Source organism: Capsicum annuum, chromosome 7, assembly GCF_002878395.1.
Source record: "Capsicum annuum cultivar UCD-10X-F1 chromosome 7, UCD10Xv1.1, whole genome shotgun sequence".
NCBI classification, from domain to species: domain Eukaryota; kingdom Viridiplantae; phylum Streptophyta; class Magnoliopsida; order Solanales; family Solanaceae; genus Capsicum; species Capsicum annuum.
Genome location: NC_061117.1, coordinates 215,264,656 through 215,276,945, shown reverse-complemented (window position 1 = coordinate 215,276,945; position 12,290 = coordinate 215,264,656). Strand labels below are relative to the sequence as shown.

Genomic DNA, 12,290 nt, shown 5'->3' with positions numbered 1-12,290 from the left:
GAAATTTGGGATGGATAATTTGAGACAGAGGGAGTATTTAATTTTTATTCTGTCTATTATCTTCTCAACAAACATGTCAATGATTGAACATAAGAAATAATTTTGAATCTAGTAGCAATAGCAAGAGTTGAAACATATTGGTTATCCGTTGGGTTTGTGGCAGGGTCTGATTTGTTTTGTTCCAAATAGATTAATCATCTGTTACAACAGATGAGCAGTCTGATGCAACAAATGATCAGTCTGACAACTAGTCTAGTGCATCAGACAATCAGTCTGATGCAATATATAAGTAGTATGTTGCAACAAATAAATCTTCTATTGCAACAGATTACTCATCTGATGCACCAGATGAGTGATCTATTTAAATTGTGGGTGCTTATGTTGGATTCATGATCGAGTTCTATCCATTGTTGGAAAGCCAACAGTAACTGTGAACCCAGAAGACAAATTTGAATAAAAATCATAATTTTACTTACCAAAGTCACCTACGAAGTAATTCCAAAGTAGAAAGTGATGTAGGAAACAAAATTTGATCTAAGAAATTGGTCAGATAGCAGCAGTAGCGGTAACAACAACAACAACAATGGTCGACAAGAAGAAGATGAAGATGATAATGAAGTAAAAGATGATGATAATGAACTAGAAGATGATGAATAAAGAAGAAACAATAATCATGAAGAGAGAGAGAACAACAACGAATGTTAAGAGAGAAAAACACGTCTTTTTTTCCTCCGTTTCTTGTTATATTAACTAACATTTGGATCAAAGTGTAAATTTTAAATCTTCTGGGTTATTTTAAAACTTCCCCAACTTTCTTAATCCATAATAAAGTAATTGTCACCTCCACTCAATAATTAAGACTTGTGTCACCTACACCTCATTTTAAAACTCTTTTGTCACCTATAGTTCAAAGCCCCAGAACCTCTTGGACCTGGGTAATATATTCGTAAAAAGAAACAAAAAGAATAATAAATAAGGTTTCTATTTTTTAATTGAATATGGGCCCAATTTTATTTATTTAAACAAGAAAATAAAACCAAGTCCATACAAAAGAGAGCAGCCCAATAGTGACATGCCCTTGAAAATAATAATAAAGAAAGTAAGAAAATGAAGAGGCAAATGAATCAGAAGCTCTGCTAATTCCTCTCCATTGTCTTCCATCATTTGAGCAAATAGGAAAGTGATGATCTGTTGTGAACCAAACGTAAGCTTCTTTCCCATATTATTTTTCTTTCTTTCTTTCTCGTCTAACCTACCGACATTTTCAGTAACAAAAATGTTCAACAATGAGCTCCCTGAGCAATCTTCCAGCAAACTTTTGATTAACCGATCACAACCTGCTTCAATTGGATTTCTGGAGTTTTTTTTAGGTATGAATTGGCTTTTGCTTTGTAAATCGTCGTCTTTATATTTGTGCGTTTGCCTGTATCTTTGACTTGCGTCTGTGACAACTCAAAGAAGTCTGAATCTGTACAAGACTTATAATTGTCTTCTGTAATTCTTCGCTCAAGTACAATGACTTTAGATCTATAAATGCCCTTATGAATTGTGATTTTTTAAATGAATTGTTTCTCTACACAAGTACTAGAAATACTAATCAGCACCGAGAAAACAAAAATGTTTGAATTTATCTTGTAATTATTGTGGTGGATCCTTGACACCTATCATTATCTCTAACTATCTCCTTAGTCCGAATTCTTAAATTCGGCACTTGATGCTTATCTAGATTCAAAATCCATCTGGCATGACTTGGTAATTCGGAGAAGGAATTAAAGATAAGTCTACCTGTATTATCAAAAGCTAAATTGTCTATGCAATCATCCAAACAATTAACCTCTATGTATACATGTTGGATGTGAACCTGACATAGTTGTGAATAATCCTTTATAACTTCCACGATCCCAACAATGTTCCAGGGTATTTTCCACACTTTTGTAAGAATTTTAAGCATTATTAGTGAATCCGTTTCCAGAATAACTTTAGTAATTCCTTTTGTCACACAATGTGCTAGAGCCTCCTTTATTGCCATGGCTTCTGCTTCTAGACTTGTGCTTTCCAGAATTTCTTCTTCTTGAGCATATATTAAATCACCTGTAAATTTCCTCAAGAAAAAACTGTAGGTGCTCCTACTTGGATTGCCTCTTGATGCACCATCAGTGTTGTATTTTAAACATCCCTCCGGTGGTTTCCAGTAAATTGGAAGATAAAACAGTTTGGCTTTCAGGTTCTCTAAATATACCATAATATTCTGACAGTCTGTTGGGAAATCATGTATTTTTGGATGTTGAATTCTCCCGAGTCTCCAAAGGTCAGCATTGACCTTGAAAACTAAATGAGTAAATGTTGATGTCTTTCCATGCTTTAATCTATTCATCCTCTTCCATAGGTTCCAAATTATTACGATGGTACAGCTCTTATAAGTAGCTTTAAATTTGAACAACATTTTCTTGTCCACCATTTAATGATCACTTGTGATAACTGTAGCCCTTTAATGTATATACGTACAACATTAGCAAACAATCTCCACAACTTTGCAGCTGTCTATGAGGTTAGAAAAACATGAGACAATGTCTCTATTTTAGGATTAGTGCAACACCAACACCTAGAAACCATGTTAACACCTAAGTGTTGCACTACTTCATCCACTAGCTCCCTGAATTTCCACATTCTCCAAGTGAAAAAAAGATATTTTAAAAGTCAACTTATCACTTTGTAAATATTTAAATATGTCTTCCCTCTAATCCTTTTGTCTAATATACTCCCATGCACTCTTGACTGAGAAACTGCCACTGGGTTCAAGCATCCACACTGGTTTATCTAGATTATCTGTTTTCATTACAGATCGGATAATTTTAATGATGAACTGTACTTGCTCTTCAGGGATAAATTCACTCAACCTTTGCTCTTTCCATCCATTTAGAGTTGCAAAATGCCTAACTTTAATTTCCTTATCCCCTACATCTGCGATGATGTGATATAATGCTCCCATTTTGGTCCAATTGTCATACCAAAAACTAGAATTCCCATTCTCAATCTTCCACCAAATTTGATGCTCTATGATCTCTCTAACAAAGACGAGCATTTTCCATATTTAATAGATATAGCTTTATTAAATATATTCTTTGAATTTTAACCATACATTAGCACATATCCAACTTTAAAATGGTATCACCAAGTACCGTACCGAATTAAAGTTTAATTTACCAATTACTAAGATATTTATAAGTATAGTATTGTAACACCCCACAGTTCGGGCTAGAACAAAACTCATCATTTTTATGCATAGATAATCCAAAAAGCCTTAAATCCTACGCAAATTTGGCATGTTAATAAATTATGGAGTGTGGTAACCTATTGGATCATGAATTGAGATTATAGAGGTCCCCTAACTCAAGGACGAGTTGAAAACTTTCCTATCGTTCGAGTTGAGTTAGCATCAAAACTTGGGTCAACTTCAATTAACCATAACTCTTTGTATATAAATAATTAGAGAAACTACTGTATATCAAATGAAAGCTCTTCGAATTATCTTTCCAACGATACCAATTTTGCCAAAATCCAATACCTGAGCGAAAAGTTACAGTCATTTTCATGAGAGGCAGTAAGCCAGGGAGATAAGCAAGGCGGCGCCCTGCCTATTCCTACCAGTGTAATTTCCTACAGTCAAGCTCCGCATCCAAGAGGGGTATTCGGGTCATTTTCCAACCTTAAATAGCTCCAATAACATGAAATTCAGCCTCTAATAACAAAATTATACCCTCATTCTCTCAAATTCTCTCAAGAACACTTCTTAGGGTTTCAACCCGAAGATCAAATATCTTAAGATTTCACCGTGGGTTTTCAATAATTCTTTGAGATTCGGAATCCCCATTAAGAGGGCTACAAGAAGCACCCATCAAGTGTTCGAATAGAATCCTTAAAGCACGAGTTCATTCAAGAGTCATAAATTAAGGTACTTGGGGTTATCCTAAAAATCTCATGGGCATAGAAATCATGATTTTAAGAAAAAGGGTCTTAGATTTATGATTTATAGTCATGTTTTAGAAGTCTCAATGACATTGTTTTGATCTTTAGGCCTTTCCCCAAATTGATTTGAAATTTTATATATATGAATGCATGTGTTTAAGAATGAATATTCAATTGAGAGCATGAATTATAATGAATCCTTCTCTTGTTATGATTTTTCCATCTTTCATATGATATGAATTATTTTGAAATGCATCTTGAAAAGCATGGTATGAAATGTCTTGATTATTGCTATGACTTGAATATGATTTTTGAATTCAAAAGAGAGGGTTGTTTGTATTGATAAATATTGAATATGAATATCTAAGGGAAAAGTTGCATGGTTTGACAAAGATTTCAGAACCACCACATTGTTATTAAAAGAATGATAATCTTTGCACAGTTTTGACTTGTGCTTTTGAAACATGAAATCTCTTATACTATTTGCATGTTTGGGTGATCTGAATTGATTTTTGATGAAAAAATCATGCATGATGCATTATGGCTTAGAAATAGGACTTGCAAGTCTTGGTGTGATGACACCAACTCAGATAATGCCATATTAATTCAGAACAGAATAAAATGCATGTTTGAAATCAGATTCTCAAATTTTGAAACTAGAATGATGCATATTTCATAACAGACTAAAATTAGGCATAAAGAGAGCTTAGGTGGTTCCCTGAAGAAGGCACGAGTTCAGACAACTCATTGCCCAAAATCGTGATTTGCCGATTTGGGTATATTATTATACGTTGGCCTAGTGCCCTATGGCGTATCAGACTCAGACACTTCAACCCTTGCGATACACTTGGGTTGGGCGCTTCCCCACCGAGTTAATGGCGGATTCCATATAGCCCGTTGAATATCAGACTTGTAGGGGAGTGTCACCTAACTCAGAAGTAATACAAAGATCAGAAATTGCATTGATAGAAAAGTTTTATGATTATAAAAAATGTCCATGTGTTTTTAAATGCTATCTTCCATGAAGATTATGACAATCTCTCAACTATTTTATTTATATACAGGCTTTATTTTGGATTTCTTCGTGTACCAGTACATTTGTATTGACCCCCTTCCTCCCAGGGTCTAAAGCTCAGTTTATAGGTCCTGCTAGGCCATAGAGTATTCAGACAACAGTGATGTGTGTAGTTGGTGAGCCTTCTTTATTCCATAAGGCCTATGTCTTTCAGATTATGTTATTTATTTTGGTTTAGGTCCACTGATGGATTTGTCCTAGTTTCAGACAGTTGTTATTTTCAGATGTAGTAGAGATTTCGTAGACTGGTTCAGATGGTTTGTAGTTGATATTGGATTTCATTTTTCATTATTTAATTGAAATCAGAGTATGACCATGTTTCCATAATGATTTACAATTCTGCATCTTTTATTATAATTTATGAATATTATGCATGATTACTAGATAGAGAAGGGTTCCTGGGCTTTCATGTTTCGGGATGCTCATCACGGTCAGGGCCCCGGTTTCGGTCGTGACAAATTTAGTATCAAAGCACGGTTCATGGTCCCAGGGTATCTACAAAATTGTATCGGGTAGAGTCTTGTTTATGTATGTGTAGTGTGCCATACTTATAAGCAGAAGGCTACTAGGCATTTAGGAATGTTTTCCTTTCTTCATGTTCTAGTTCATGCTATGGATTCAGGATATTCCTCCTTCATACTCTAATTCGTGCTATGGTGTTGCCCATACAAAAGAAAAGTTATCCTAATTCTTTTCCTTACTATGGTGTTCTCAGATAATGCTCTCAGATTTACTAACAGAAATGTCAGAAGTCACACAAAAGGCTTGAGAGGAGCTCCCTGATGTGTCATAAGTCCCTCAAGTTTAAAATTGTGTCCTCATTCTTAAGAGGCTTTCAGTTAAGATAAGAGTAAGATGTGTATTCTTGGGTCATTTAATATTGTGTGTCAAGTTTCTATCTTTTGTAATCTAGATATCATTGTGTTGTTGAAACTAAAAAAGTCTAGTGAAACCGTGTGGGGATCTTTCGATACACTAGCATAGTTGTTTTTTTATTCATTCCATTTTCTTGTTCAAAACACAAAAATCAAAGTCTAGTGAAGCCATGTGAGGCCTATTTTGATTCACTAGCAACTTGTTGTTCATCTTGCTGTTCTTGTGTTTGTTGGAACTGTATTTCCACCTGAGTAGTAGTAAAATTTAAAGTGTCGGTGTCATGACCTATTGGTGGTGAGATTAGATCAAGAAGTGGATGATATGAAGTCATAAGGTTAGAAGTTAGAGTGAGGGTGATTTTTGTGTAGATAAGATTGTATTGAAGTATAATATAAGGTTAAGGTTGATCATGTCTATTATGCGACTTTACCCCCTTAACCTTCTTTTCTTTGATAGTTGTAAACTAGTACTACTTGTGAGAAGGTAGATTTGGAGGTATAGTAGTAATGTCATAAAGGTGTTTTCGTTATGGGTAGTATCTTGATAAAATGAAGTATTTGGGTAGAATTTCCCAATTTGATGGACTAGTATATCATGTTGCATTCTTCACTGGTGGTAGATGATTAATGCTAGACTATATGCTTGAATTTAAATGTAGAATTTGGTGGTAAGAATAGTGGCATGAGATTAATGATGTATGTTTTGTGGGAATAAATTAGTAGGCTTGATTTGTTGAAATAGTATGTGCTAATGAGTTATGATAAAGAGAACCGCAAGGTCATGATCGATTATTGTGGTTATGAAGTTCTAGTGTACTAGTATTTCTAGATGTTTGTTTCATAGTTTCCAAGTGAGAATTATGCGTAAGGTTGGGTTGTAAATCATGTTTACCACTAGACATTAAGTTTGATCAGTTGATGGCCAAGAAGGTGGATGTAATGAATTCTTAATTAATGATACTAGTTATATGGAAGTTATCTAATAGGCTTGAACAGTGTACGCAAGAGCTTAAGTTTATTTGACTCGTAATGAAGCATGATGTTGTATGTATGATATAGAAGCATGCCTAAGGTGATATAGAGTGGCAACATATTCTAAGGCTATTACATGTTGTGTGTGGCTAGTGGTACCGTTGAGTTTCTAGGTGGAGAAAGACTAGTTAGATGGTACATGGTGTTCTAAATGGCCAAGTTAAGGAGTTTTGACTGATAGTGTTGATCCTTTTGTTATGATCTTAATTCTCATGGTAGATAAATATAAGTTTAGGGTCGCGATATTGGTAGGCTATGACGGAAGTAGAGTGGTTCATCAAAGACTTGGTGATATCCATGTTAAGTGTTGGAATCTAATGTTGAGTTTTTGAAGGTTGTGCTAATAGAAATAAGAGTTGAAGCGCCAGAGGGTGTGCACTCCAACTATGGGGATACTCATGAAGATTCGAAGTTAGTAAATGTTCAAGTATTATGTGATGACTATTGGGAGCTATAGAAAGATGGGAGTGTATCTCAGAAAATAGTATTAGTAGTGGATTATTCCACTTTCAGGTGTAGTCATTCGGGTTAAGTTCTATTAATTGCATGTATCGTCGTATTCCATACCCCAGAGTTCAGTGAGTATAGTTCAGTTTAGAGTCTAGTAAGGGATCTCTCAAACCTAAGATGATGGCTTAAAGCTAAGGGGGAGATGATAGGACAAGTAACCAAGTCAGGATCTCAGATTCTAGTAGAATGCCAGATTCTTATTTCTGTATTTTTTATTTATCCCAATACCTACTCATGCCTTACGTTTTGGTTCCATGATCATAGTTTACGTTCATGCATATGATAAAGGATCAGGTGTTTTTCCAGTCCCTTAATAAGGGGTTTCAGTTCTTTTAATAGTCGAAATCACAGTCCATAAGTTATGAACTCCAAAAAGTGAGGTCATGCAGCTCATGACTCATGTACTCACGTTGTATAGTGTGCTCAGTTTCCATAACTCATGCTACACGCCAAATGATTGGTGAGATTCTGCTTATAGCCAGGTATGCCCCCAATTCAGATCACTTTGATGAATCCATAGTTAAGTGTCAAGTTTTGTATAGTATCCTTCCATACTTCAAGGTCTTATGTTCTAACCTTTTTGTGACTCCTCCTTATGTAATGAATTTGGTGATAGGTGAATGTTTCTTGTTGATAAAAGATCATTGTATGCTTGTTTTAGATAAGGCCATAAGTATGAAGTAATATTTGGGGCCAAGTCTTTGATACATGTGATGGTTAGTAGAAATTTTTTTGTGTGTGTATATTCTCGGGGTAGAGCATGTGATTTGTGTTGATAGTGGTTTAGAGAATATATATGAAGTATGTCTTTATAGGTGTTTTTCGTGAAGTTCATATGTGGTTTTAAAGATGGTCTTGAATGTCATGTTGGGATTTAAGTGGAGAAACGCAATATGCACTAGTGAATCTATAGTAAGAGTTCAGAGTTGGTCATTGAAGTGATAAGGCACGTTAATCTTAGGGTGTGATCTCTAAAGAAGATATAGAAGATTGAATCATATTGTTTAGACTAGTATTGTGGTGTGGCATGTTGTATTTTGTGATTTAGAATTAGGTTTGATCATAGTGAAAGGATTTAACCTACTTTAGACATTAGTAGAAAGAGTTATCAATGTCCATATAAGAATTATAAATTGAATCAAATGAGTATGGTATTTAAGGGGAATAGTATAGTTAAGGGAGTATTTGAGAAGTGTGCTAAGCTTGGAAGTAAGAAGTTGCATCGCCTAAAGCTTGGAAAATCTATCTTAGTTTATGAGTTATATGTCCTTATTCCATGCTATATAGTAGTGTCATTGTGGTGATTCCTTAGTTGGATGTCTTATGTAACTTATGCCCAAGATTCTTTGCTCCCCTAATGCTACTTAAACTTCTTTAGAAAGAGTGTTGAAGAGATACTCCAGTTAAGTAAAAGTGTCCAGTATAATTCAGTCTGTAATTCAGTTTAACAGTCAGGCAGACAAGTTACTGTGGTTTTCCACCTTTTCACCCAGTCCTACTATTCGAAGTCTCATGCGTATTACCATCCCAAGAGATAATCTATTTCATCTATGTAAATTGCGAATTTAGTTCAGTCCAAGCATCATGTTTCAGATTCAGCTATTTAGTCATGAATCAGTTCATAAGAGTTCAACACATAATCTCAAAAAGATTTTCCAAGTATTTTAGCTCAGATAGTGTAATACCCTGGTACAGTCTAAGTCTTGTTGCCTCATGGTTCGTACTTGCACAAGTTATCACTTCTCAATTCAATATATATGATTGGATCACGAACACTTCAAGAGAATCCTAAATTCTCAGCATGAATCAGCTACTTAAAGCAAGTAAAGTCAAGTCAACTCAGAATTCAGTTTCATGATAGAAGTTTAAATGTTTCAGATCGGTTATATCCTTTCTTAAAAAACACATCATGACCGTGTTATTTCATACCTTTAAGCTTCAACATTCCTACCCATCATTCGGGGATGAAGGATCCCAAGGGGGAGATAATGTAACACCCCATATTTCGGGCTAGAACAAAAACTGTCATTTCTATGCGTAGATGATCTAAAAGCCTTAAATCCTAAGCAAATTTGGCATGTTAATAAATTATGGAGTGTGGGAACCTATTTGAGCATGAATTGAGATCATAGAGGTCCCCTAACTTAAGGACGAGTTGAAAGTTTTCCTATCGTTCGAGTTGAGTGAGCGTCGAAATTTGGGTCAACTTCAATCGACTATAACTCTTTGTATATAAATAATTAGAGGGCCTGCTATATATCAAATGAAAGCTCTTTGAATTATCTTTCCAACAATATTAATTTTGCCAAAATCTGATACCTAAATGAAAATTTAAAGCCATTTTCATGAAAGGCAGTAAGCTAGGGCGATAAGCGAGGCGGCGCCCTGCCTATTCCTGCAGTTAAGCTCCGCTTCCAAGAGGGGTATTTGGGTTATTTTCCACCCTTAAATAGCCCCAATAACATCAAATTCAGCCTCCACTAACAAAATTATACCCTCATTCTCTCAAATTCTCTCAAGAACACTTCTTAGGGTTTCAACCCAAAGATCAAAATATCTTAAGATTTCACCATGAGTTTTCAATAATTCTTTGAGATTCGAAATCCCCATTTTGAGGGCTACAAGAAGCACCCATCAATTGCTTGAATAGCATCCCTAAAGCACGATTTCATTCAAGAGTCATAAATTAAGGTACGTGGGGTTTTCCTAAAAATCTCATGCTCATAGAAATCATGATTTTAAGAAAAAGGGTTTTAGATTTATGGTTTATATCATGTTTTAAAAGTCTCAATGACATCGTTTTGATCTTTAGGCCTTTCCCCAAATTGATTTGAAATTCTATATATATGTATGCATGTGTTTAAGGATGAATATTCAACTGAGAGCATGAATTATAATGAATCCCTCTCTTGTTATGATTTTCCCATCTTTCATATGATATGAATTGTTTTGAAATGCATCTTGAAAAGCATGGTATGAAATTTCTCGATTATTTCTATGACTTGAATATGATTTTTGAATTCCAAAAGAGAGGGTTGTTTGTATTGATAAATATTGAATATGAATATCTAAGAGAAAGAGTTCCATGGTTTGACAAAGATTTCAGAACCAGCACATTGTTATTGAAAGAATGATAATCTTTGCATAGTTTTGACTTGTGCTTTCGGAACATGAAATATTTTATACTATTTGCATGTGTTGGGTGGTCTGAATTGAGTTTGGATGAAAGAATCATGCTTGATGCATTATGGCTCAGAAATAGGACTTGCAAGTCTTGGTGTGACGACACCAACTCAGATAATTCCATGTTAATTTAGAACAGAATAGAATGCATGTTTGAAATCAGATTCTCTGATTTTGAAACTAGAATGATGCATGTTTCAGAACAGACTAAAATTGGGCATAAAGAGAGCTTAGGTGGTTCCTCTAAGAAGGCACGAGTTCAGACAACTCATTGCCCAAAACCGTTATTTATCGATCCGGGTATATTATTCTACGCTGACCTAGTGCCCTGTGGTGTATCAGACTCAGACACTCCAACCCTTGCGACACACTTGGGTTAGGGGCTTCTCCGCCGAGTCAATGGAGGATTCCATATAGCCCGTGGAATATCAGATTCATAGGAGAGTGACACCTAACTCAGAAGTAATACAAAGATCAGAAATTGCATTGACAGAAAAGTTTTATGATTATCAAAAATACCCATGTGTTTTGAAATGATATCTTTCATGATGATTATGACATCTTTCATGATGATTATGACATTCTCTCAACTATTTTATTTATATACAAGCTTTATTTTGAATTTCTTCGCGTACCCATATATTTGTATTGACCTCCCTTCCTCCCAGGGTCTAAAGCTCAGTTCAGAGGTCCTGCTAGGCCGTGGAGTTTTCAGATAGCAGTGATGTGTGCAGTTGGTGAGACTTCTTTATTCCAGAAGGCCTATGTCTATCAGATTATGTTATTTATTTATTTTTAGGTCCACTGGGGGCCTTGTCCCAATTTCAGACAGTTGTCATTTTCAGATGTAGTAGAGATTTCGTAGACTGGTTCAGATGTTGTGTAGTTGATATTGGATTTCATTTTTCATAGTTTAATTGAACTCAGAGTATGACCATGTTTTCGTAATGATTTACAATTCCCCATCTTCTATTATAATTTATGAATATTGTGCATAATTACCAGATAGAAAGGGCGTTTGGGCCTTCATGGTTCAGGATGCTCATCAAGGCCAGGGCCCCGACTCGGGTCGTGACAGGTATGTTGAATCTACGTTCAAATATCGATTACAGAATTACCGAATTCGAACTTTAAAAATTTTGAACTAAATATTGAACGCCCACCCCTAATTTTACCCTCTAAATATAGAGATTTTCTATATTTGGAGAACACTAACTCTAACTCACAATTCTATTTACACTTTAAAAAAAAAAAATCTTCTCTCTTTTTAATATCATGCCATTTTTTTAATTTCATTTATACTTTTTATTTCATAACTTAAATCTTTCTTATTATTTTATTTATTTATATTTCTTATTTCATAATTATTTATTACTCCAAATTTTTATTAACATAAATTGTAAGCAAATATTATCTATTATTCATATTAATAAGCAATTCCAATAAGTGGAATCATTGATCAAATACATTTAAATAATATTACATCATGATAAAATTAGTATTTCTACATATATATATTCAACTTTCAAGATTAAAACATTGCTCCCATAAATGCTCTATTAATCCATTATGAAGTTCAAAATGAGTATTTTTGTCTTAATTTTTTTTTAATCAATATATATATATATATATATATATATATATATATA

At 34.5% G+C, this 12,290-nt stretch overlaps 1 long non-coding RNA gene across 1 annotated transcript in view; it reads left to right on the top strand.

The window, feature by feature from the left end:
* The first annotated feature begins 1,044 nt into the window (after positions 1 to 1,044).
* The window catches only part of LOC107878488, a 16,681-nt gene continuing 5,435 nt past the window's right edge, over positions 1,045 to 12,290 (top strand). Inside the window, exons 1-3 of the long non-coding RNA XR_007057855.1 lie at positions 1,045 to 1,204; positions 1,269 to 1,370; positions 11,310 to 11,719. This is a non-coding gene — a long non-coding RNA (uncharacterized LOC107878488). The remainder of the gene's footprint in view (positions 1,205 to 1,268; positions 1,371 to 11,309; positions 11,720 to 12,290) is intronic.